The sequence below is a fragment of the Pseudorasbora parva genome, chromosome 20, assembly GCF_024679245.1.
Source record: "Pseudorasbora parva isolate DD20220531a chromosome 20, ASM2467924v1, whole genome shotgun sequence".
NCBI classification, from domain to species: Eukaryota; Metazoa; Chordata; class Actinopteri; order Cypriniformes; family Gobionidae; genus Pseudorasbora; species Pseudorasbora parva.
Genome location: NC_090191.1, coordinates 7,981,857 through 7,987,972, shown reverse-complemented (window position 1 = coordinate 7,987,972; position 6,116 = coordinate 7,981,857). Strand labels below are relative to the sequence as shown.

Genomic DNA, 6,116 nt, shown 5'->3' with positions numbered 1-6,116 from the left:
TTGTGACTTGTGTAGGTGAGTTTGTGTGCACATGTATGTTTGAGTGTGTTTTAAGTACAATTACAAAGCAATTCATTGGTTTTGTTTAACTCTGAAACAATTTTCGAGTTGCGTTGTGGTAAAAATAGCAACGGGTAACGCCAGCTGATTGAGGAGTTCAACCACTCTACGTCATCAACCTAGAACGCAAACAAAATGGCGCCGCCCATGGTCCAAATATAAAATCGATTTTTTAAATAACGTAGATCTTTCATGGGTTTTCTACCACATAATTCAGTAAGAGACATCATTTATGTTATATTAAGCCATACAAGTCTCAACACCATGGGATCCCTTTAAGCTGTTGCATTGCTCCACTGTAGTTTTAGTGGATGAAGATGACTTCGGCTTCAGGAGATGGTTTACAGTAGAAAAAAAGCGGCTTAGAGTTTCCAGTATTTTTATTGATGAGGTTAGAATAGAATTGAGAGCACGCATCCTTCAAGGACTTAAGATAAACTTTTTGATGGTCGTGGAATTCAAGCTTGTGAACAGTTAGACCAGACTGTTTACAGTGATGTTCCAGAATACAGCCCTCAGTTTTCATTTGCCTCAGTTCCTGTGTTCCAGTTCCAGGGAGCAGAGCGCTCAAAGTGACTTCCCTTGTCCTGATAGGGGCATGGAGGTCAAAAACGCTGCTCAGAAATGTATTATAGTGATCCACCACTCTGTCCACTGTTGCAGACACTGTGCACTTGATATTTTGTTGAAGGTATACAGTGATGGAGGTTGGGTCAATTTGTTTCCAGTTCCGAAAAGATATTTGGCGCTTGGGTCTGATGATAGGTGGCGAAAATGTAAAGTCCATAGAGACCAAATTGTAGTCAGACACACCCAGATCGTTTACCTCCAGGCTGTTTATGGGGGCCACATCAGTGATGACCAAATCTAGGGTGTGGCCCTTGATGTGCGTGGGAGCCTTCACATGTTGCTGGAGACCAAGACAATTAATCAAACTCAGGAACTCTGTTGCAAGATGAAAGGAGGGTTTGTCAATATGGATATTAAAATCACCAAGAATAACAAGTCTGGTTGACATGGAACAGAGAGACGTGAGAAGATCATGTATTTCAGGGAGAAATTAGAAATATTGTGCCGCATGTAAGCACAAGGTATAAATTTAACAAACAACCTGTTTTTCTGGTATTGTAATTCATTTCTTTAAGGATTCATCTACATTTGAAAGTCTTTCAACACTGATCACCTGTTAATGCCTTTTCTCCATGTAAATGCTTTTTCTCCAGTGTGAATATTCATGTGTTCTCTAAGGCTTACGTTCTGTGTGAAGGAGTGCAGGTGAGACGCTTCTGTCCAGTGTGAACTCTCATGTGGACTTTAAGGTTTCCTTTATATTTGAAACTCTTCCCACACTGTTGGCAGGTGAATGGGGTCCCTTCGGTGTGAATTCTCATGTGCGTGTAAAGGTTTTCTTTTCCACTGAAACTCTTTCCACAGTGTTGGCAGGTGAAAGGCTTCTCTCCAGTATGAACTCTCATGTGGTCTTTAAGGCGTCCTTGTCGGTTGAAACTCCTTCCACACTGTTGGCAGGTGAAAGGCTTTTCTCCAGTGTGAACTCTCATGTGGACTGTAAGGGGTCCTTGTCGGTTGAAACGCCTTCCACACTGTTGGCAGGTGTAAGGCTTCTCTCCAGTGTGAATTCTCATGTGGGCTTTTAAGCTTCCTTTATGTCTGAAATTCTTTCCACACTGTTGGCAGCTTGAAGAGCTCTCTCCAGTGTGAACTGTCATGTGGACTTTAAGGTTTGATTTACGTCTGAAACTCTTTCCACACTGTTAGCAGGTGTAAGGCTTCTCTCCAGTGTGAATTCCCATGTGCCTGTTAAGGTTTACTTTTTCACTGAAACTAATTCCACACTGAGGGCAGATGTGAGGCTTCTCTCCAGTGTGAATTCTCATGTGACTATCAAGGTTTCCTTTAAGGGTGAAACTCTTTCCACACTGTTGGCAGTTGTACGGCTTCTCTCCTGTGTGAACTCTCATGTGGACAGTAAGATCTCCTTTATTCCTGAAACTCTTTCTACACTGTTGGCAGTTAATAGAGCTCTCTCCAGTGTGAATTCTCATGTGGTCTTTAAGGTTTCCTTTACGTCTGAAGCTCTTGCCACACTGTTGGCAGTTGTAAGGCTTCTCGCCAGTGTGAACTCTCATGTGGACTTTAAGATTTCCTTTATTTCTGAAACTCTTTCCACACTGTTGGCAGATTAAATAACTTTTAGTTCCTGTCTTTTGAGCTATTTTTTGTGAGGAAGTATTTTTAGCCTGTGTCGATCTTTCTCCAGTCATGAAATCATGATGTTTATCATAATGGTCTTTCTCTTCTTCCCTTTCATTACGTTCATGACTTGCCTCTTTCAATTCCATGAGATCTAGGGCAAAAGCATACATAAAACAATTGAGACATTTAAAACATCAATACCAGAGTATAGTATGTTATACAATGGTGGTCAGAATCATTGGCACCCCTGGTAAATATGATCAAATATGGTGGTACCAATAAATCTGCATTGTTTGTCCTTTTGATCTTCCATTTTAAAAATTCACAAAAATCTAACCTTTAATTTAAGTAAAATAATTAAAAATGTGTGTGTGTGGGGTGGGGTGGGGGGGGGGTGAGATCTGAATAAAGATCAAATGAGTTTAGCTTTGAGAATGTAACCAACCTGTTTGTTCCTCAATTTCTTCAGGTTTCAAACTGAATACTTTTTCAATCTTCAGGTCTTCACTCTCCTCTTTCTTTATTTGCCCCTCAGTTTCTTCATGTTTTAAACTGAATACTTCTTCAATCTTCAGGTCTTCACTCTCCTCTTTAATAAACGGCATCTTTATAATAGTGTGTCACGTGGATCTCAGTCACTTCACTATGGGTTTTATTGTGTGCTTGTCCTGTTTAAGATGAGAAGTAATTTTTTTAGATTTTTGTATTAAACTTTCAGAATTACAACTAATAATAGTTCATTCAACTAGATTTAACTACTGATCTATCAGCCAATGATTAGTATCAGCTAGGGCTGTCAATGACTATTCTAAATTTGAATATATATTCGAATCGTTTTTAAACAACGACTTTCGAAGGTGTTTAAACAACGAATTTCGAAGGTGAAAATTAATATTTGATTTTTTTTTTTAAACGCGGAAAAAAATGTCCGTGGTAGTAGAGGCGTGGCTGTCTGCTTTGCTCAAAGGCGCGCTTGTGGGCAGGTCAGGTCAGGAGTCGAACTGTTAGGCACATCGTCAATGCTGAAAGCTGACGCGTCTTGCATGAATGGAAGATGGCAGAAAGTACAGAGCCCAACTCAAACGCAGCAGAGAAAGTGATTTTAACCCTCCAAAATCTAAAAAGCCATGTCTGGAAGTACTTTGGTCAGTAGAAGGTAAAATTGTTGAGCCACGAGATAAAGTTGTATGCAAGCTATGTAAGATACAGTTAGCATACCGTGCCTCATTTTATTTAACGTTAAACAGAAACATTACTAAAGTGTAGGCTACTGTAATGACTGAATAGATATTGCATGAATAAAGGATAAATGCACTGCTTCCACTGGTTTGATTATTCACCGTTTCATGTCAAGGAAAAGTTCCATGTTTACCACAGCACAGCTCGCTTGGAGCGTTCAATATGCTGTAAAACTTAAATTAATATTAATAATATTTGTTTCAATCACTGAATGAAGCCTGCTATATTTGGGACAAGAGTCGCGACCTTAAATTGCTTGCACAAAACTCTTGATCAGCACGTTTTTTTTTTTTCATTTTAAACCGTTATGCGCAGAGAGTGTGAGGGTAAGGGCGAGAGAGAGTGAGTGAGGTCTGCGCACTGCGGTCTTGGCCATTAGTTAATTTACTTAAATATGTTAAACTTAAATAGACTACCTATACAAGTAGTTATGTTTCTTTGTACTCAATTGTCCTGTTATTGACGTAATGCGCGTCATTGACAAAATGCGCAACCAGATGTTCGAATATAAGAATATAAATATAAAAAAGAATATAAATATCGAATATTAGAATATAAAAAAGTGTTTTTTTTTAGAGGGAATATTCGAACATCATTTTTGAGCAATTTTGACAGCCCTAGTGTCAGCTGATAAAAGCTATTATTTTCACTACCGATTTTTTTTAAAACAGCTGATGATCAGGGCTGATGGTGTGCTGTCAATCAAAAGGATGCGGAAAAACGTAACTGACTGCAAATCATACTGTGTGTGAAGAAAATGTCTCGCGTTGAATTTAGAGCAAGATAATGCGACAATGCCACATTAACAGTTAAAAATAGCTACATAAAAGCGTCTCTATTTGATGCTTTGAATCCCCCATAACTCAAGACAGGGTTGCAGGTCTGTGGTTTTCCCTACACTAAACATGATCTGAAGCGCCGCTCATCCAGTAATCGCAAATAGCACTGTGCTTTATTACTTCTGAACAGAAACGGTGTCATCTTTTCAATTCTGTCAATTTTATCACAAATTTCAAACAATAAATGCCTTTATGATGCTCCTACATGTGTCGTGACACATGTACATAACTTACCAAAATCTCTATCATCACTCATTTCATTACTCAATCAGTGTTTCTACTGTGGAAAGACAACAATAAAACTTGTATTTAGCCTAACATTTCCTCAGGAAAGTCATCCGATGTTCAGTTTGATACACAAATTAATTTAAAAAAAAACCTGTAAAAATGATGGAGACTGACAATTATATGTTGACTCAACAAATTGCTTTCAAATAATTATCCCCAAACAAAATATGCATTGGGGTCATTTTAGCTTAAGGTCTAAAGATCAAATTAAAAATATATATTCACTGAACAAATTAAATTGTGTTCAGCCAATCCAGCCAAAGTAAAAGTGAAAAATCTGTGTTTGCCGAACAAGCCTTGCAGAGAAAAAACTAACAAAACGCATGTGCATGCACCTGAGAGAATGCGCGGGAGAGTTTCAGTGTTGCCAACTATTTTCCACGGAAAGTAGCTAAAGCCTGCCCAAAAAGTCACTAAATGTCGTTAGATGACGTTATGCGTTAATTAGCATATCAGTGACGTCATCACGCCGTCCTTGCGTTCAGCCTTCCTAAAGTTTTTTCTCTCCTAATCTGTGCTAATTTACATTATTTTACAATAATATAATACAGCCGACTGTCCAATAAATGTTTTCATTTCCTATACCTTTTTTAGCCTAGAAATCTAGACGCACCCTAGCGGCAGCAAATTTAATTTTCCATAATGACGACGGCCGAGTTGCGTTTGCGTGCTTCTAACAAACACAGAAACTGGCGAACGGCGGCGGTCTTTCGAATCAGCTCTGACCGCGACTCCGGAAGACTTGGAGTTAAGCTTTTCTCTGAGAAAAGAACAAACAGTGGCACTGAAGTCATTCTTAAAAAGGGAAGATGTGTTCGGAGTTTAGCCGACCGGATACGGCGAATGTTTAATCAGTCAGCGAGCTCTGCTTCACCTTCATGTTGCTCTGGTTGGTGTAGCGCTATCCTATCGCGTGCAGAGGGAATTTGAAAGACAACCGTTTATCCCACCCCTCGGATTGAGCCCTGTCTATGGTGAGTTTCCAGACCAAACATCTTGATGTGGGTCTGGCTTGTCAGGCTATACCTTTTTGTCATACAATGATATAGTGAATTACAAAAAAAATTATGTGTAAAATCTGAATTGAGAAACTGGATGAACTAAAGCTCTGTGATAGTGAGTAATATATCGTTAGTGATAAGCACAAGAGATGGAACTAATCATAACTAATTTATTTAAATATAAAACAAAAGAAGCAGATAACATTAAGTGAGAAATTCGTGGCAATCCTTGTGTGCTCATGTGTGGATTCATCTACACGTGCAGCTGTGCGCATGCAGCTTCCCTCAGCCATTCACTGAACAGTGTTATCTCCCATCCCTCACGCGCGAGTTGAAAACATGCGGAAATGGCTCCCTCTGCTGGCTGTAGTCTTTAGCCTCTGGCCAAAAATTCCTCCGATGACGCAAATTGACGATATTTGCGTCATCGGAGGAATTTCTCCAGAAATAAAATGCATAAATCTCTCGTCTCAGG

General features: G+C 39.3%; 1 pseudogene; it reads right to left on the bottom strand.

The window, feature by feature from the left end:
- Window positions 1-349: 349 nt before the first annotated feature.
- Window positions 350-2,937, bottom strand: LOC137049286 (gastrula zinc finger protein XlCGF57.1-like; annotated as a pseudogene).
- Between the last annotated feature and the right edge of the window lie 3,179 nt (window positions 2,938-6,116).